This window comes from Perca flavescens, chromosome 3, assembly GCF_004354835.1.
Source record: "Perca flavescens isolate YP-PL-M2 chromosome 3, PFLA_1.0, whole genome shotgun sequence".
Classification (NCBI taxonomy): Eukaryota; Metazoa; Chordata; class Actinopteri; order Perciformes; family Percidae; genus Perca; species Perca flavescens.
The window spans coordinates 25,029,951-25,051,598 of NC_041333.1; the positions used below are offsets into that span (position 1 = coordinate 25,029,951).

Here is a 21,648-nt window from a genome sequence, read left to right on the forward strand (position 1 = left end):
GGTTCCTTTTAAATAAGCTTTACATTGTACCCATTCCCACTTGTTTTATTCAATACATTTTTACAGCTTTTCTAACTTACACTCTTACTGAAGCTCAGAGGGCCATAAAAGCTAAGGCCTTGTTTTCCACATTATTAACTTTATATAAGTTATTGATTGTGCATTTTTGTCTTCACATGACTCTTATTCTTATGTAAGGTATGTTCTTCCAAGGCAACAGCAACCAACAGAATATAACTTAACATCACACACATCAAACTCTAAATTTGTACTTGGACTCTGGTTTATCATTTAATGCCTCAAGTGAGCTTTGGACATTGGATGCTAAAGGGTAAACAATGAACATGAACATATCATGCTGTGTTAGCCAGCAGACATCTTACCGATTAGTTTAACTTTTCAGGGTTAGATCTAATCAATTCCTGTCATCAATACTGGCTGAACAACTTGAGAGAAAAGTAAATCAAAGAGAATAGTCTTGCACAGGGTGTAACAGTAAATAAGAGCAGTTTGAGATGGGTAAGAAGGCTTTTGAAGTGCCTGCAATTTTTTTTTCCTGATACTTTCGTATGTCATATAGATTCTCAGATCTCAAATTCAGATTGAGGAAGTTGTATAGTTAGGTGATGTGAATCAGACTACTGGGCCAGCAGGATGGCCAATATTTCAACACATAAATGTTATATGTTGTGTTGTTTATTCTTCAGTTTGTATACATGCTCAGTCATTTCTGCTTCTCTCAGCCTCTCTCCCAATTTGCTCTTTGTCACTTCTGCATCCTGTACTTAATGTATTGCCTTAATAATGCTCAATATTAAGTTATATTATCACAACAAACAACACTTATGTCAGTCTCTCTCTTTTGCGCCTGTTTTCATGCAGACATATCTGCAGTGTGATATAGTATACCCTGTCACAGAGGTGGGAGTCAGCTGGTTGGTGTGTCACTATGACAAAACATGACAGATGTGTTTAGGCAGTGGAGTGCCGGACCTGCCACACAGCATTAGGCTCACAGAGTCAGAGAGGAGAGCGCTGGATATTCCCACCCACACAGGGAGTCCAATCATAGACATAATAATGGTTTGTCCACAGTGAGGATCGGATGTCTGAGCAGGCCTGAGAGACTGCTGCAGACCAGGAGAGCTGTAATCCAAATGTTCCTGGATATCAGGGATTCACTGCTGGGTTCCTTGATGTGGAAGATTTTGAGGAAAACTTAATGAGCTTGCAGCTTACAGTGAATTTCAATCGCTGAATTCAGATGATTTACTGACACGAGCTAACATAATGATCAAAGACAATCTCATTATTCTTCTGTCATTCACTGAGACTTTTTTTCCTTTAACCTGATTAATCATTAATTTATCATAAGGAGGTCCATGCACACAAGGTTTGGGGAACTGACAGATTTGACAGGTATCCTAACACAGCTTTTCATGTTCATATACATCTTCTGCTCAACCTGTCTGGAAACCAATCTGTGAACTACAAGGCAGCCTATTGTCCATACAAATCTAAGCTCATGATGGATCCCTCTTAAAAAATGCAGTGTTTTTCATGAATTATGAAATGGTTTTATGTAAGTTGTGGAGCTTCTCATAGAGGCTCGTGGTCAAATGAGTCCACCCACTCCATAAAAGAGCTGACTGGGAAACATAATGAACATAGCCTTCTGTCCCTATTTTTGGCTCACCTGTGGTCAGCTTTACTGTACAATGGCAATTACCCCGGATCCCCTGATAGCAACTTCACTTTAGTGCCAAAAAAAGTACAAAGATATGACTTTGTGAATAACCTTGGGAAAATGGGGCTTTGATTACCATAAAATTAACTGCCATATTCATTACATAAGATGTACATAAAATGAGTAGAAGGGAGCCTTTGCTCCATGAGGAATACTTATACAATATGATTAGCCAAGGCTTAATTACCATATAGGAATTAATCCTATACGTCCAGCCAACACGTGAGAAAAATGACACTTAACTAATAAGCCTTAAAGAAGCCGTAATAATCTTTGTTAGTGTTCATGTGTTCAATTGAAATAGCACTAAAAACAATAAAGAATACAGAAACATTGTTTGGGAGAAAATAAAAAAATCAATCAACGATGCATTAAAATATGCTCATGCTGTTTCCCTACCCATCAAAAACCACAAAAATCGGACATAAAGTCCAAAACAAACAAGAAAACAGAGCAAATTCCACCTCAGTTAACTTCGACATGGATGGCTTTTTATGCTACGCACAGATATTCTCCTTTTTCTTTCTGCATTTGCTCGGGTTTCAGAGGTGGGTTAACCAGCTGAGGTGAAACAGTGTCTGTGAAAGGGAGGCTCTGCTAGTTTGCGGTCTGTGTTAGTGATACACCACTCTGTGGTGTTGTTTTAGTGCCCAGGTTGAACTCTGTAAGTCTTTCTATAGTCTGGTCTCATCTCTGAAGGATAGTGGACACATCAGGCCCAGGGGAGTATGTGTGAAGTGCAGCTGCTGTCAACACGACTGTGCTCACAGCAGAGGTCATTGGTAATCTGACCCCCTTGCAAAAGAACAGGTCCCTTCACTTAATACCATGAACAGAGGCCTATCACTTATATACACACGTGCATTTTCACCCCACTTCGCTATAATCCCACTATGCAAACCTGGCCTTGACCAACTGCCATGCTTTGCTTGCATGATGTCTCTCTCTTTCTCATGGGCGGGCCAAATTCTCTGGGCGGGCAAAGCAGAGAAAGGGGAGGTAACCTTGCTCCTTTTGACGTCATAAGGAGAAGATTCCAGATTTCTAGCCACTGGGGGACCATATGCAGGCTGGGGGAACTCATATTAATGTTAAAAAACCTCATAAAGTGACATTTTCTTGCCATGGGACCTTTAAAACAAACTCACAACACACACACACAGTTGTTATTGTTAAGTAGATCATTTAGTCTCATCAATTTATGATATCCTGCATATGATAAAACTGCTACATTAACAAACATTACTGAATCATTAGTGAAGAACTGACACCCAAAGGCCACTCATATTTTACTGAATGACCACTCTCCACCTCCCTGCCACTCACTCAGACAAAGTATGCATCCATGAGGAAACTACAGCAAGCTATGATAAACAAAACCAAATCCCCATTAGTGCCTGCATAAGCATTATAAGTGCCTGAAAATATGACACAGTATGTCACAAGCCCGCCCACTGCTTCCATCCTGAGTCATGCGGCCGTCACCATGGAAATTGAGTTTCCTGATGAAAGCCGTCCACCAATGAGATGCCGACGTCACTCCAATCAGTCAGACAGCTCAGTTCATGCTTTGAGTGGCACGTATAGCCGCTAATTTGTCAGCCGTAGGCTTTAGAATCCGCACATTCTTTTTTTTCTTTTTCTCACCACTACACATACAAGAGATCCTAATGAGAGTGCACATGTTCAGCTCTAGACAGAGTGGTTTTGACTTTATACCTTAAGCTAGGACTGAATTCAACACTTTGTGTTGCGGTGCGGGTGTGACATTTCCAAGGCAAGGGCATATTCACACACCTTTCACAAGCCTCCGCTCTTGGACAGAGGCTAAAATAATCTGAGGATGTTGCAGTGAAACTGTTTCACAATAAAACCTCTCCTGAGCCTCAGTCTCTTACTGCTCCCTAATTGGCTACAGGACCTCCTCACCTACTTTATTGGATGTTTTGACAGTGTGGGAGCCAAAATACTGCCAGCAGCCTCGCAAGGTTTTTCATTTTTATCGTTGAGTCACATTTGGTGTTCTCAAATGGTCTAACAAAAAGCTGAACAAATCACATAATCAGGCATATCAGGCTAAATCTTTATGTTTCGATCCTATTATTATTCTAGTTAAGTAACTTTGTGGCTGCCTATTGTCAGAATGTTATCAGTTTCTTTTCTTTATGAGATCACAGCAAGCACTTTATGATTCCTTGGGTACATACACGTTTTGAAAAACTGTTCAGTGTATCTCTTAACCCATCTCAAAATATGTTTTTAACATAACATATTGCTTAAATTACATAGGATTATAGGTGTGCTCTTAGTGGAGTTTATGAGAGGCAAAAGGCAGATTTAAGTGGATAAGTCATGGGAGGCTGATGCCTGTAAAGAAGACTGTATGCTTCTTGCAGATGTGCAAAAACCAAGCAGTATCACTCTGCAAGCTACAAGCTGTTTGTTGTCAGTCTCCTATCCAAGAATCAATGGAAAATGTATTGCACCCGTAAAATGCATTGTGCAGGCCACCTTCACTGTCTGTGGATAACATTATTGATCCTTTAAAGCTTTAATTAGATGTCTCCGTAAAGTCATACTGTATAATTAAATAAATAAATAAAAAGAAGCAGAGGGTGACTGTACTTTTACAAATGTTTTTCTTAAAGGAAGTTCATATCAGATCACATCTCATTTATCACATTTTACTGGGAAAAAAGGGAAAACAATAACAAAAAGTGCTGGTGCTGCTTACATCCAAGACGGAATGGAGTATTTTCCATTAGCTGGCCTTGACTGGCACTCTAGGTTTGTATATTATTGACACACTTGCACTTCAGCGTGCATGTGAAGGAGCATAAGGCTAATGGAGAAACCTGCCTGAGGTGTGGCTTCCCACCCGCCGGCTATATTGTGCTCCCGAGCAATATGGCCCCAAGCAGCAGGAGAATTAAAAACAAGCCCTGTCAATTTTCATTATTAGGCATCAGGTGCTGTGCCAGGTCCAGCAGTCATGCTCGGCTGCTCTCCACCACCCTCACAGCCTTTTAACCCTAATTGACAGTCTTAAGTCCACTATCCTGGTGCTGTTGAGGAGACAGACAGGGTGGGAGAAAGAGAGGGAGAGGGAGAGGGAGAGGGAGAGACAAATATGGAGATACTGTATAGATAGAGTTGAACTAGTGAAAATGTTGTGTGTAACCATGAAATTCCAGTCTCTCTCATGACTAATGTGTTCCAGTCTTTTTGCAATAAACCAACATAAACAATAATATTTCTAAATTCAATTTCAGTATAACTAACCAGATTCTGTGGAGAATACAATACCTTAGTCAAGCAAGGTTAAACATTCAAAATGTTCTCCTCATCACACTGATTTAATAGGTACAATGGACCCTATTTCATTGTCTCTGAATCCCGAGTAGGTAAATGCCTCTATCTGCTTAACACTGCTACGCATTTACCACTAAACAAGTTGACTCATAAGCTGTGTAACCTTCCCTACTGCTCCCCTCTCCTCTCTCCTCCCTGCCGTTAAATGCTAAACCGAGCGAGCCATGCTAATCGGTGGGAAGAGGCGACTAAAGCTACTGCTAATCCATTCTGGAATTACGGGGGAGAACAAATTAAGAAACTTCAACTCATTAGCTGAGCTTTAATTCACCGCCCCTCCTGGAGTAATCCCTAAACTCTGCCTCTCCAGTTAATTATACTAAGGCCCTGGATGAGAGGCCCTTCATTGTGTTTCTGTTGTTGTTGTTGTTGTTGTTGTTGTGCTGTGTTAACTATGTGTGTGTGTGTGTGTGTGTGTGTGTGTGTGTGCCTGTTTGCCTCTGTGGTTTCAACCCAGAAAAGCAGGCTTAGAAACATCAATATTACAGCGGTATCCTACAGTGAGAATAACCTAATGCTAAATATTTTTCAGTTGCTAAGATAACTGCAAAGCTTTGACTATTCCAATGATTTATTTATTCAAGGGTTCAGGCTATAAGGGAGATGAAGGTGTGCATGTGTATGTGGATGCACTTTTCTATTTGAGGTGCAAGGCATGAAAGTAAACTACATGAAAATATAAATGCCTTCAATCAAAATCTTTTCTTTGCATGGGTTTAAGGGAATTTTTGCATGTGGGAAATGGTAGGTACTGCTGTGATGAGAGGAGGCAAAGTCAGAGAAATCAAAAGAGTCACTTTCATGAAAAAGTCACCTGGACAAACTAAATAATTTACACAGGCTTTGGCATTTTTCTCTCAGGTCAGGAGTATTGATATACACAAACTTATGATGCTGGGCCTTTTCGGGCAAAAACCAAAAAGGCTTAAAATGAGATTAGGCAATTCTGTGAAAGTGCTTTCTTTTGAATGTTTAAGACAGTATCACATTTAAGCTGCATTAATCTATACTCAGACTCTGCATTATTTCAGCACCTTTATATGGATAGTTGCAAAGCATTTCCCACATTGACCTCATAATTCCCTCTGCATAACTACTGTTTTGCAACTATTTTCTATTATTGAACTTGTTTTCAATGCTTATGTTCCCATAACTCTTAGCCGTGTGTTAAAAAGCAGAAATCAATACCATCCACTTTTGGTAAATGGAGTAACCACATGTATGAAGGTGCCTAACAAGGACACCTTCACAGACTGTTGTGCTAACTGAATATGTTGGACCTAAATGTGCTGTAACATTATCAGTCAGTACTCTCAAAAATGCATGTTATACAGTGGATGTAGCTCTCGTGTCCGCAAGAGTGTCAAACTCATTTTCAATCTACAGCCACAAAATTTTCAACGACATTTTTTTAGACGGCAGATACCTTGTAAATTGACAGTAGTTGCTGTGGCCACCAGCGCCTTTTAGAGAGGATTTCAATGGCTTTCTGAGCTGTGCGAATGGATTCACATTTGAACTTTGTCATTACATGGGCGATAAGCCACCCATAAGAGAGGCTTTTGTAATTTCAAATATGGATAAGTGGCAGGAGAGGATCAAGCAGGAGCGACGGATGGATACATGGATGGAGGGATAGATGTGCATGCCTGTGCTTTAAAACCACTTCATGTGCCTCACTTATCTTGCTCAGAGACACATGCAGTGATTGTTGTAATCAGACGAAACCCTCCAGGAGGCCTAATATGGAAGCTGTGTAATACCTGTTTCCAATTTGCTTTTGTTTACGCTCCAATCGCACAAGTGGCCCGGCCATTTGCAATCACCGCCTCAATAATTAACCACAAGTATTGTGGACCATAAGATAGGACGGATGCGCTTGTTGCCCCTCCCTCCCACACCCTGCTGTGAGCACATTGATTTGTGGGCTACGGGAGGTTAGTGTGGGGGCCGCTTGCCATGGATCTCCCATCAGGCTAATGAGGCATGACGTGACAGCTTTGGTGATTGGGTGAACAGGGAACGCTGCTTGTGGCTGTTCTGTCACTAAGCAGTACATACTGCTGCAAATCCTCCCTCAGTGCAGTGCTGTTGTCCGGCTATAGGGCCTTATTAAAAACAGGGGTCAAAACTGTTCTGATGCGCATTTCAATGTTTGTGTTCCAATAAAGAGCATAGAGGTCTCCATTCACAGCGGGGCATGTTGTCTGTGGACATCAATTATGAGATCAGGCCATCGAGACCAAAAAAAACAGAAAGGCTGTATTTGGAGAAAAAGCAGAATAATTTGTATGTGTGTGTGGGTTTGTGTCATCACATAAAAGGAAATACACTTTGTCAAATTCAATTGGAAACTGCCTTTTTAAGCATCTACAAGTACAACATCAGAAAGAAAAGAACAAAAAAGAAACAGAATAGAAAGCCTTGATCCTTTTTACTGTCCTTAATTAGTTTTTCTGCAAATGAAAAATAAGCTTTTGTTCTGTTCAGCTCACCATTGTTCTGCAGTGTGATAGTGTCCATTGTGTAGCGGATCTCAAGATATAATAAATATTACTGCATACACGCACAGAAACTGAGGCATTTCAACATGATAGAATTGTCACAACACTGGAGCCCCCTCACACCCAAACATACGGACACACACACACACACACACACACACACACACACACACACACACACACACACACACACACACACACACACACACACACACACACACACACACACACACACACACACACACACACACACACACACACACACACACACTCCTCATCAGCCGATTCCATCTTCCCCAAAGGCTCAATCTGACGCCAGATCAGATCTCATCTGACGCAATGCAAGACCACATCCACACTTCTGCCAGCAGCAAGAGTGAGAAAAAATAATCTGTATTTAATACCTGAACCTAATTAGCTCTGAAATCTGAGGTTAATTAAACAATAGAAGGTTAAATTAAGTGACTGGGATTTAAGTGGCAACATACCAGATTAAAACCGCCCCCGTATTTCTCTGAATCACTCATCCCTGCAATCCACAAAAATCCTCTTCTCTCCTCATCCTCATATATTTTTAAGACATTTGGACACATGTAAAGGGGTCTATGCTGCAGTTCACCACTAAAGACGTGTTTAAGGCTATTGACTCGTGCACACACAGCGGAATAACATCAGATGAGCCTAGGACTAGCACAATGTTCTTAAATGTTGCTCACATAAAGGCAATTATTGTAGTGATCCTAACACAGTGTATCTGTTTGTGCCTCTATAATGGATGGCGCGACCGTGATCAGAATTAGGATACCTGTCACGTACTTCATCAAATAGGCTAACAGTAAGAGCAAATTACAATCAGGTTTCTCACATATAGATAGAGGGCAGCTTCAAAAGGGATCAGAGTGCTCTAATGAATGCTTAATCGACATATCAACTAATGGTCATCATAAAGCCTCCTGAGTGGGCTCACGACTCAGTACAATGAAAGCTTTTGTCTCACCATAATCAACTTTAAGTCTGCAATAACGCACTGTCAGCAAGCTCTAAGGTAATTGATTTTTTTTCTCCATATCATCATTTGGAGGTCAGATATGAATAGTGCTGGTGTTCCTTAGAATGTCATTGGTAAACATCAAATAATATAAGAAAAAGATAATATAAATAAGTTTCAGTGACTGTAAAGTAAACTGTAAAGTGAGTGGAATTCACCTATAGCTCCTGTAGCACCGCATAAGGTTAACATTTTTGTTTATTCATTTTCAGGGTACCCTTGCCCAATTATCCCATTCAGGATTGCAAAGAACAAAACACAAATTCTCTTCACTCCCACTCACCGTCTCTTCATCCTCCCTCGCTGGACTGTTGAGTTGGATGGAGGGTTTTTAGCACAAGAACACCTGAGATACAGACATGTTCTAAATTATGTTATTTTAAAAGAGTTCTACAAGCTGAATAGCATTTTTTTTTTATGGAAATGAAAAACAACTGGAGAATCTAAATTGCAGGATAAATATTGTACCTATGCAGAAGCATCTGTACTTCCACCAAGGCCACCAAAGAGATAAGTCTGCCACATTTTGTTTGAAAGCACTGCCTCTCTGCAAATGACCTTTCGTGGGTGGGGAAGCAGATTGGCCATTCAGTCCTCTTTTTTTTAAGGACAGAGGTGACATGATGATAGCCGAGCCATCGCTGGCACTTGAAAGCCCTCTACTCTTAATGCTACCACCTGTGTTTGTTGCACAGAATCGTCTGCACTCGGGCTTTTAGTGCTGGTTACTCTTCCTCTGCAGCTTGCTAATGACGTTCGATATAGGCTTGCAGGGAGAAAAACCCAGCTCTCGATCAAAGACCCTAGGTATCTCAACTTTATCAATAATGTATCTTACCTACCATAGCATGCACCTGTAAACAACCTTAAAAAGACAAAAAAAAACTTAATTTCCGAGGCAAGGCTTCTTCCGCTAATGGGCCCTCACACAACCTGTTGCATTGCTGTTTTCTTCCACATGGTAGCATGAGTCAAAAGGATGAAGGTGACTTTTTGAGCAGCTATATCTTCTTTTCACAATAAAATGGGAAATGCACTGCGAGTGGGCTGTGTGCTAGCACTATTAGTGAATTGCTGGACTAAGAGAAGTGAACGAGCTGCCAAAGAACGCCCAAGAGAATCCACTGCATGGTGTATCCCTATAATCATTGAATTCCTGTGTGGATAGAATCCTTAGTTTAACCAACATTCTCTCTCTCTCTACCTGAGGTCCATCATTATCAGGTATAGAGCTTGCCCCCTCTGCCGGAGTGCCTCCACATGGTGTGTAGGTACAAAAATGTAACCCTATTGAACCTCTCTCTGTCTGCGCCCCTCTGCGTACCCACCCCATCTGTCTACATGATGAAAGGAATGGCCAGAGGGGGGTCATTTGTATCTGTTGCCCCTGTTCCTTGTCTTAGTTGTCCAGCCTGTGGGCCATCTAGTCACATGGAACCAGGTGTCAAAAGGAGTAATAGCACAGATCAATGTCAGAGGATGCACTAGCAAAGGGGGAAGCTTCCTTTCTCCCACATTTTTCTCTTTACCACTGAATCGAAACACACCGATGGGGAATCGTTGGGTTTGCGAGCTGGCGGTGGTGATGAGTGCTGAGGGGTCATTGGGGTGATTATTTTTTTCTTGTCTTACTGTGCCTGTCTCATGCCCTCCCGTCAGAACATACATCAAGAACATGCAGGTTTTGCCTTCGATAGGTTTTTGTACGATTTGTAGCCATGGCCTTCTTCAAGCACTTAATGTTGATTCCGTCTCGTTTAGAGCTCTGTTGCATTTGAAAGACTTTGTTACAAAAACCTATTTCCAACACCTTTGTGGTAAAATAATTTCAACTGTTGATTTCCTATAATGTCAATATCATTCTGGAATAGCTTGAAAAAAATACTTATTCACTGCTGGCTAAAAAAAACAGCATACACAAGAGCAGGGTAAATTATTTGAAAAAAGATGAACCCATTTACACATGTTGTCATCATCTTTTTCCTCGACACCACTGAGAAATGTCTAAAATACTGTACACTGCTTACTGATCTATAGACCAAAGCCTTTGGAAGAGATTACCAGAGTAATCATCAGAATGTGGTTCCTCTAGGAATCAGTTATGAGAATGAATGGATTACATGAAAGTAATTCCAAGCTCAATACCAGAAGCTATCCCAAAGCCAAGAAAACAGATTCTGATCTCATACTGCTGCTGTGTCCTCCGGCTCTCTGTAGCGGTCTAAGTACCTTTGAGACTCTCCAGTGCATAAACCACCTTCGGTTTATAGCACTGTCAAGGTCACAAGTTCGCATGGATATGTTGCACGTCTCATTCTACACACTTGCCCATGCATCTTTAAATATTTGTGAATCTTGAAACCCAAGATGCATTGACACATCACATACATACACCAATACATACATACTCTAATCATTAAGAAAGACATAAACATGCAGAGACATACACAACAACAAAAATCGTTTTGGAAAGAGAAATTCCACCCAGTGTTTTCTCCTACAGTAATGATATGGGTGCGCATCTGACACTCTCTGCCCGTGGCAAGACCCCATCTCCTGGGAGAGAAGGTAACAGGCAGCTAATCAGCTCCCTCTGACATCTTTATCACAAACAGCCACACGCAAACACACATGGCCTCTCAGTCGCACACGTACAGACACACACACACACACACACACACATGCTCAAACAAACAGAAAGACTCACAAACACAGCGGAGACAGATAAAAAGGATTAGGGTCTAACAGGACAGAGGAAGGACATGCTGTGTGTGTGTGTGTGTGTGTGTGTGTGTGTGTCTGTATGTGTTAGTGAACTACTTTCCTGCTCTATCTCTATCTATCTATTTGTGCGTGCTAGATTATGTCTGTCTCTCTTACCTTACGTACACAAACCTGCACGACACAGTCCCATCTCTCCCTGCTAAACACACAGCTTTCCCCTTCTCCCCTGCCTCGATCACTCCTCTGTGATTAACAGACGAGTAACGTAAAATTGCTTATTGACTTGAACAGAGATTATTTATAACATCAATGTCTAATTCCCATCAGGCCTCCACATGCAAAATCTTTGTGAGGGTTAAGCTTCAGCTGGTATACAGGTTTTGGCAACAAAAGAAAGCATTTACTACACCATGGCTGATTTCATTATTTCCCATTTAGCATATGCACCGTGTGCTGCACACAATGGCATGGCAATAAGAATAGGAGCATGCATTTTTATGACAGTAAATGCAACAGGCTGCATTTACATTTCAATTGTAGGCATTTAAGCGATACATGGATCCAACGCAACTACAATAAGATAATAATTTAAATAAGCCTTGATTATACAGTGCCTACCTTGCCAAAAGTACAAGCAGAGAGTTTCGACAGGTGCGAGTGAAAACACAGCAACACCCAGGCAGTTTTGATGCTATGATGCGTTTGTGTCACATGGTTTTCTCAAAGCAAAACAGCAACAGTACATCATGTATCATCATGTTATAAAACAGTTAAATGCCCAATATCATCATTGAACATTTATTGTAGAACGCTTTCTCTTAAATGTTTTGAATTTCATCTAACAGACAAGAAAGGCTTCTGACAGAGGCTATAAGAGCTGGCTCCTTGCGGTGATCACAGGAGCTTTACAAAACGTCCAATAGGCATGTCCTGATGACCCCCCACTGTGCTGTGTACACTTGATACAGTCATGATAAACTATCATGCTCCTACTAAATCACCGATCAAAGTGTAAAAGGCAAAGACCAAACAGGAGGACACTGATTTCCCCTCTCATCATCATCTCTCAGTATAAACGAGAACATGTTTCTTTATGCTGTCCGGGGCAAGATCAAGTTTGGAGAACAAGAAGTGTCTACTATCTTGTAATAGTAATAAATGCAGTCTGACAGAAGTAACCACATTACTTCGGTGGTAGACACATTTGTTTTACTCCTTCTACAAAAGATTTAAAACTGAAATATCTCAATATGTGCATGTTGTCACCCTTTGTGGTGGCGAGAGGTCATTCAAACAGCAAAAATGCAGTCGTGCTAGTGATGGTGCTCCTTCTACAATTTGGCTCTCATATGTTACAATGATCTAAATAGATTTGATGGTAAAATATTTACAGATTCAGACACTGATTTAAACACATCACTGCTACTTCTGTTTATTGATCACTGAATAGCTGGAAATTTGTTGTTGATTTTAATGTTAAACTGCAAAAAAAGCAGACATTGCATCACTTGATGTGTGATAGCTCTGGTTTAAAAATAATAAAAATACTAATACATTTAATTTATATAGCACTTTTCAGGTAGTCAAAGATACTTTACAATAAAACCATGGTCCAAAATGTAATGGAACTGCAGCCAGGAAGGTAGGGTAGCAATATCAATGAGACTGTATAGGCAACAAATACTACCGTGATAAATATACTGGTATTAACGTACAACAAAACCTGACCGGATGACCTAAAATCATGTTTTTAACTAAATACAAATTTTAGTATTAAATATCTTGCAAAAATGAAAACGACTGTTGCTGACACACTCAAATACAACGCAAAAGTACCAATGCTTAAATCCAACATATGACAGAATGATGAAATGCAACGGTTTCCCCAGTCTGATTCACTTACTTTGAGCATACTCTCTGCCCCGTCAAATGGCCCTTTTGTACCCTTTGTGAATGTTTTATGAAAGAGGACTCTTCTGTCAAGAGACGTCTGCACTTGGTGCTACAATTATCTATCTTTTTAGTGAAAATATACCACAACAGACACAACAACAAATTGACAAATTACTTTGTGCCCTTTATTTAGTGGGGTGTGAATGCTGGTTTCACTCACAACCTGTGTTCTTCTCGCTCTTTATTATCATTCCCACGTTGCAATTTTTTTGGCACTTAACTTGTTTCACATTTGTCAATGTAGAAATTTCTTTCAAACATAACAACATTCAGGTCGGTACCTTTCAACAACTTACAGAAAGTTATAATTTAGAGAAACATGCCACTGAAAAAGACTGGAAGAACTGTGAATAATATTACCTTCTGTACTAAGGTCAATGGGTTGATGGTTGGGCGTTAAGACGCAGGACTTTCAAGCCAGGGAGTGGAGTTCGCTTCCTTGGGAAAACAAAAGACTTTCACCCAGGAAATGCGTGTTCCTTGGGAGTGTTTTAACACAAACCACAATCTTTTTCCTAAACTTAACTAGTTGTTTCGGTGCCTAAAACGTAACTTTTTTCGCTGCATAACGCTCACTTTTTCTAAACATAACCGTAATCTTCGCCGAAATGACTGGCAGCTTGCGGTGCTCTGTACCCGGCTCACAGTCACCTATTCTCGGGTAACTCAACCACCAACTATCGCTGACCTGACAGAGTACTATACGGAGCACCATAGCCGGTGTCACAGAGCTCTGTAGCCGCTAAACACAACAACTAACTGCTGCTGATACGATATTTTTGTCTTATTTCTGTTTAAGTTTCTCTCACAATGCTGAAAGGGAGTTTCTCTCATTCCCACATGTAGATTCTGATTCTAACTAAGTGAGAACATAGGCCTGGAACATAATGTGTGCACTGTTTGTCTTTATTTTGTTTCACTCTTTAACTTTCTAAATCCACTCCTGCTACACAGAAACTTCCTTAACAATATGTTTTAGTGTGCATAACTTTTCGTACCATATCCCACGAACCCATTCATGAGAATGCATTGTGTGTGTGGGATGAGATGTTTGGAATGAGAGTGGAGAGGAGCTTTAAAATCTTAATAAAAAAAAAAAAAAAAACTCAAACACGCTCTCATTCAATAGACACTTTGTGCCCTTTATACAATGTAGCTATGGAATCAAACAGATTTACACATTTGGACCTGTGAGCCTGACAGTGACAGCAGTGCCAAGGACAGTCTCAATTGACTCTCAGAAAAGGAGACACAATTTCTAGGGTAAAGCAGACACTGTAAGTTTTTTTAACCTGCTCTCATTCTCACTTTTTTGACACCACAAAGATAAAATCTACATCAACGCATTTGGCAAAGTATTTCACTCTCCATGATATTTTGGCAATTGGACTCACGTGTTTGGACCGGGAGGTAGGCATTTGAGAGTTGTGCCTCGGCTCAATTTATATGCAATTAACTGTCTGACCCTGGAGTCACTTAGCAGTTACTATTACCGTAGTAACATTTGATTGCTGCTGGAGGTACACAGCTGATTGAGAGGAGTTAATTAGTGTATTTGGCACACACACAGACACACACACACACACACACACACACACACACACACACACTCTTTCAGCTAGAAACTCCATTCACACCTTGAAGTATTCATACATAACATTATCTAACTTTTAAAGAGATCATCTAGTATAGCATCAGCTTTTCAACATACAGCATACACACCACAATTTCTTCAGACATGTGTCTTCTCTAGTTACATCCTGCTGTTGCCCTTGAGCATACAAAGTGAAATAAATTAAATCATTGAAAATAAAAACACCAAGATAGCTGTATAATTGAAATAAACATGACACTGACAAATTGACCAATGGTTACGATTACCTTTACAAATGTCTGTGAAGCTGCCTCTGCACACCTGCTGCCAACTTGGGTGAGATCAGCATTAGCCCAACCTCTGCACCCTAATCCCTGGGCAGAGGGCAAACACCTATTGGATATTTTGATGGGAGCAGCTGCAGAAATGATGCCTGATGCTGGGCGGCAAGGAAAAGCCACGAGGTTAAAAAATCCATCTTTCTCCTTTGCCTTTCTATCTCTCATAACCCTTCCTGCTTATTGCTCACCTCTCACCTCTTTCCCACTCCGCAACCAGACTCTGTCTCTGCTTTTCTACCTCTGCCTGCTTACTTTTTCGCTCATGCATATAACTGTGTGCTTGCACTTAACACATGCGTGCACGCACAAACATGCATGCACGCATGCACACACACACACACACACACACACACACACACACACACACACACACACACACACACACACACACACACGTAAAGTTCAACCCTGACAACCAGTGGGCTGAACCTAGCGTTTACCTCAGCAGCTGGGTTCACCACCAGCTACAATTACAACCATTAGCATGCTTAATTAACAGATTCGCTGGCAGCTCATGCAGGCTGAACATGGCTCCCCCTCTCTGCCAAAACCACCAGGCCTCCAGAGATCCAACTCCCACACCACTGTCTCGAAAGGTGGGCAATTTCGGGGGAGGCTGGGAGAGTATCATTGTGCTGCTTTAGAAGACAGATAATAAAATAACTTATTTTTTTTCCCGCTTAGCTGTCTATCCCCATTGGACCTAGGCTGTGTTTGATGCAGACTGTCGCAGCAGTGTCTTTTAACGTGATGTGCACGGACAGAAACAGTAAACATGTAAACAGAAGCTGTGTGAATAAAAACATCAAAGCTGTGTTTTTCCTCTTTGGGTCTCACTGGGTGAGAGACACCGGCAGCAGTGCAAGCTCTGGCACATGTCCGAAACACTTGAATGCTGCCTAGTGGTACCAATCAAGAACCACTCTCTGAAAAGCTCAATCCCCCTCATGTTTTAAGGAGAAAGACACAGTTATTGTTCTGTTCCTACGTACTGAACTGCTGCACATTTGCTACTATCTCTGAGAATTATCATTTTACAGAATGATATACTATTTGTGCTTAGGTAAAATTACAGTCCCGGTCCCTTACTAGAAAAACTGCATAATGATGAAACCAATGACAGGCAAGAAAATAAGAAGCATAAGCTGTGTGCAACCAACGGAAAGTAGTATAAAGTCATACACTTTAGTTTCTCTCTTGGTAGGTGATATCCTCCAAACTTGACATAAAAGTAATACAAAAGAAATTTATGAAGTAGAGAGAAAAATATAAGAAAGGTGTCATGGCTGGACAATCCTCAGTTAAGTACTTGGGGAAAGGGATATAACTTTATACAACAATAATGTAACGCTACAATGATGCTGGAGGAAGGGAAAACCTAATTAGATGTGGGCAATGGTGCACAGTCCTCCGGAGAGACCGACCGACTCTGTTAAAAATGTATCATAGTGCTCAGCTTATTAAGATGTCATCTGTCCAAGCTCTGCAGGTTCAGTGTAAATACCCTCATGGCATATTCTTCTGTGGGCATGTCGATCCACCCTGTCACCACTTTTGCAGTCAATGGCTCTTTAGTGGCTGTCATTGGCTGCTGAGAATGCTTCATAAACATCTTGTACTTTTTCAACTAATTAGGCTGGAGGGATTTTACTAAAACCTAGGAGAGCGGGGCTTTTATTCGCATCGGCAGTACTAAGGAACCTACTGATATAAACTGCAATCTAGGCCCTACCCCAGTGCTCTCTCTTCCCCTCTTCTTTCCTTTTTCTTAGTTCCAAAACTTAATAGTGTCCCACCCTTTTTTTTATTTATTTTTTTTTGTCAGATGTGCAACATTTCAATGTTGCAGTAACTGTTTGTGGTTAGAGGGCCAATGTGCTAACAAGTTGTTATTTTTTCAGTGTCTTGTAAACTACATGTTGTTATTTGTTTCATCAGTGCAATGGATACCAGATACAGCAGTGGCATTTACTGAGAATCACAATGTTTGCTGTGCACACTGTTTTCATTTACATTATACATACAAATACTGCCAGACTTCTTGTTTATAATTTATTTTACATCTTGAGAATTATCTACTAAAGCAACAACAGTTTACCATCCAATTAGACTCCTGGCAGAGAAAATACTAGCCTGATGCAGTTATAACATTTCTTAACTGACTTGCTCTGTATCTAGTTTCTGCCAAAATTTCCACACACACACACACACACACACACACACACACACACACACACACACACACACACACACACACACACACACACACACGCAGATACACATATTTATGAGTACACATCACACACGCTGTGTAGACATGTGTGAACGAGACATCTCCATAACTGGACCAGCTGACCTGAGACTTGCAGAGCTGCTGGGGACTCCAGGGAGAAGGATAATAGAATTTCTCCAGCCGCCTTCCTGTTAATTACAACAGACCTTGGCTCTTAATAAATATTTATTCAGAGGGTACAGCAATCTGCATGCATATTGTACACAAGCAAGCCCTGGCCAGCCAGAACAATGGTTGGATATGCCGTGAGTAAACAACATCAGAAAAAAAAATAACAAAAGTAATAATAGTTTTGTATACAGAGATGTGGGTAGAGCATTGCAGTGCTTTTAATTATCACCATTAGTGTTACGTTTGAGTCTGTGTCAGCTGATAGTGTGAGTAGTTAGCCTGATGAGAGGGTTAGACTGACAAATGACACATGAGGGGGCGTGTTGGTTGATGCAGGTGTGTGGGATGAGATTCAGATTGAGATTGTTTCCGAAGGAAGACAATCACGGAAGCAGGACGCTACAGGCGGCTGCAAACCACACGCTTCTACAAGGTGAACACTATTGAAGACAAAGACGTTAAAAGACACTAAAAGACTATTCTTGTTTTCCCATAGCACAACTTTTGTAAATACACCTTTTAAAACCTGAACTACAACACGGAGAGTGGGCTCACGGAGTCCCAAGGCCGACGAAGGAGAAGGCGCTGGAGAGCCTTCGGACAGCAGGAGAGACTGACGCCAACAGGCCCAGCTCCGGAGCGCGAATTGAATTAACGGCTGGGTGAGTCAGTTTAACACAGCACAAACACCTAGGAAGTAGGAAAGACATACACTCATCCAGGCCAGCTTAGTCTCACTCTCACGTTAAATGCAACACACATGGAGAGGAGACATACTCCATGTAAAGGGCTATTTGGATAATTATTTGCAAATAACGTGTTGTGAAAAAATACATACAAAGTATTGCCTATGTCCTCATTTGCCCATGCAAATCACACAGCGAAGATAAGGAATCACACTGCAAACACGTGATGATTAAAGAATACTCTATATAATAATCTATAATTTGATTGGTTAGCTGACAGAACCGCCAAGTTGGCAGGGAAGTGTTAAAGCAATATAAAGAAGGAAACACAGGATCCAACACCATACAGAGGTGATTGAGAGGAGAAAAAGAAAAATGAATGACATGTCATTGCCCTGGTTCATCTATGTATCTACATTGTTAGACAGCCTTGGAATGCACATGTGCATTTACAACAACACACATGAATATGAACCAAACAGTCATGCACACACTCTCTCTCTCTCTTACACTCACACAGACACAAACACATAGACATATTCCCCTTTGCTCTGTGGGCCAGGCAACAGCTGCGGTTGGTGCAAGTGGAAGAGCAGCTAATGAACCAAACAGAACTCTTGACAATTCACATCTGCTGACACTCTCCAGCTGCTGCCAACAGGCTGGCCTTCGCAGGCCTCCCTAGACCAAGACCTACCGCCAGGGTTAACACCTGGGAAGGACACCACAGACTCACACGTCTTTTATGCATATGCATGTACATACACACCACAAACCCACACAAGCAAACATACAGTACATGTTCCTGAAAATCGCCCTATGAGTATGCTCTCTGCTATACCAAAAAGCTTGAGTTTTTTATTTTGGAATAACTGAGGTTGTAGGCATTTAATGCGAAGGCAGAAGCAAACTGAATCCATTTGACCACAGTTAACATGAATTGAAATCACAAAAGCCACAAATGAGTGGGGATACGCCTTCTGTCTGTGATCGCATAAATTACTCGATACATTTTGTCACATGCGGTGTTACCTCGTTATACCTCAGAGCACAACATCCTGTAACAACATACTGTTTGTACCACTACCCATGATAATGCGATGTGTGTTACATTTCACTGTCTCAGTACGCTAAGAATGTATTTATAGCCAGGTAGAGGAGGAAGACGCCTTGATGTCATTGCAGCAGACAGGTAAGTGGTCCTCTTCCTCAAGGCCTCATTACCACCAACTCGGAGAACAAAATGGAATGAGCCCCTGATGTCTCCCTCATGCAGACATTATATACATATTATTTTCCTTTTATTACTAGATACTGTGATGGCTGTACTCTTAGCTGAGCAACAAGTTCCTTACTTTTGATCACCTTAAATATTGGATACCTAGACTGCAGCATCATATATATATATATATACACTTAGTAAAAATATTAAAGGTCCCATGGCATGAAAATTTCACTTTATGAGGTATTTTAACATTAATGCTAGTTCCCCCAGCCTGCCTATGGTCCCTCAGTGGCTAGAAATGGCGATAGGTGTAATCCATCTTGCTCTGCCTTTGAGAAAATGAAAGCTCAGATGGGCCAATCTGGAATGAGGTCATAAGGAGCAAGGTTACCTCCCCTTTCTCTGCTTTGCCCGCCCAGAGAATTTGGCCCGCCCATGAGAAAGAGAGAGACATCATGGCTTTCAAACGAGAAAAGTGGCAGTTGGTCAAGGCCACACCCCCACCCTCCACCTTGCCTCCCCCTCCACACAAAAATGGCACCTACTAAGGAAAGCTCATTGTGACACTGGCTCTAGTGGCTGTAATTCTGCACAAAGGCTGAATTTCGGGAAAGAGACTTCAGATACAGTATTAGGGGATCACTAAGGTCTATATAAAAACATCCAAAAAGCAGCATGTCATGGGACCTTTAAATTACAGGCATACTGTACACAGCACTTATAGCACCCACACATATGTTGTAGATAAACTGATTCTCCATATGCTGTAGTATCACTGAGACATAATGCAAGCATGGATGGGAACACTGGTGAATGTCATCCTATCCCTGTCCCACCCACTATCTCCAATTTGCCCGGGATCCTAATGCCGTGAAAAATGGCTCGTCGTTTCTGATTTCATTTGATAACAATTTTGTCAACGCTCCTCTGGCAGCCGGCGAGGAGCAGTCCCATCAGCAGCTGTAGCTAATTAGCCTCCATCGCTAGCTCTTTTGGCTCACCCGCCGCTGCTTCTCTTGGCCCAGTCGCTTCTAAGTATAAATTATTGGATTGTTGAGATAAACGAGGGCTGGCAAATAAGTGAGCAAAAGAAGGAGAGAGATGAGAATAAGGAAGCATTTAGAGAGATATAAGAAAATGCTGCAGAAATGTAAGTTACTGTCGCAGATTCTGACAGTTAACCAAAAGCTATGTCCCTGGCCATGACTACAAAAGCTTATATGGTAGCTATTTTACTTGCTATAGCCAACTGTGTGTTGCTTGTGGTCAAAATTATTCAATTTACTCCCACATCTGCATCAATGGTGTGTGACCTTAACTACTCAAAACATTCAGTTTTGTTTGAAGCCGAGAATTTCTCTTAACATTGTAAAGATTCGTAAAAGAAATACAAGAAAATGATACATATTCCCACACATTCAGTAATATTTGAGATTGTTTAAGAAGCACACAATTGAATGTGCCTGTCCTTGCATTTTCACACAAATTCCCATGACTAAGTTAACACTATTGAGATAAAAGCAAAACATAGCAAAAACCAAACTATAGAGGACTTGGGCATAATTTGCTGTGCACCACTAAGGTGCTGATAGTTGCTGACCGTACAGGGAAAAATGCGACTGAATTACTGTGATAAAAAAAAAGATGGTCAGATGAAAACACTAGGCAATCACAGAGAACAGAAAGTCTAGTCAAGGACAAGCAGTGAGCGATAACACATGGGACAATCTTTTATCCCCTCTGATTAATTCCAGGTCCTCTGCGCTGCACACTGGATACACTGTCATCAGCAACCTCTATGTTAATGGGACTTTCACCAGGGTTGCAGGAATCTGGCCTGTAGAGAGCCGTTGGAGTGTTCAGAGATTAACCACTTGGCCATCAAAGGCATTGTTTGCTGTTTTTCATCTTTCATTCTGCTGCAAACACTGCATCTACGGCATATTGCAAGAGAAGCAATAACGACCAGACTGGCTGACATGAGGTAAAAAAAAAAATCAGGGTCCTCATAACGTCAAAATCAATATAAAAAGGACCCATCCTCATGGAA

General features: G+C 41.2%; 1 protein-coding gene and 1 long non-coding RNA gene across 2 annotated transcripts in view; one reads left to right on the forward strand and one right to left on the reverse strand.

Moving 5' to 3' along the window:
• Positions 1-21,648, reverse strand: part of kirrel3b (kirre like nephrin family adhesion molecule 3b) — a 169,166-nt gene that overhangs the window by 99,259 nt on the left and 48,259 nt on the right. The window lies entirely within an intron of this gene.
• Positions 15,317-16,042, forward strand: LOC114553359 (uncharacterized). The gene is made up of 3 exons (XR_003692294.1): positions 15,317-15,406; positions 15,783-15,879; positions 15,968-16,042. It is a non-coding gene; the product is annotated as an uncharacterized LOC114553359 (long non-coding RNA).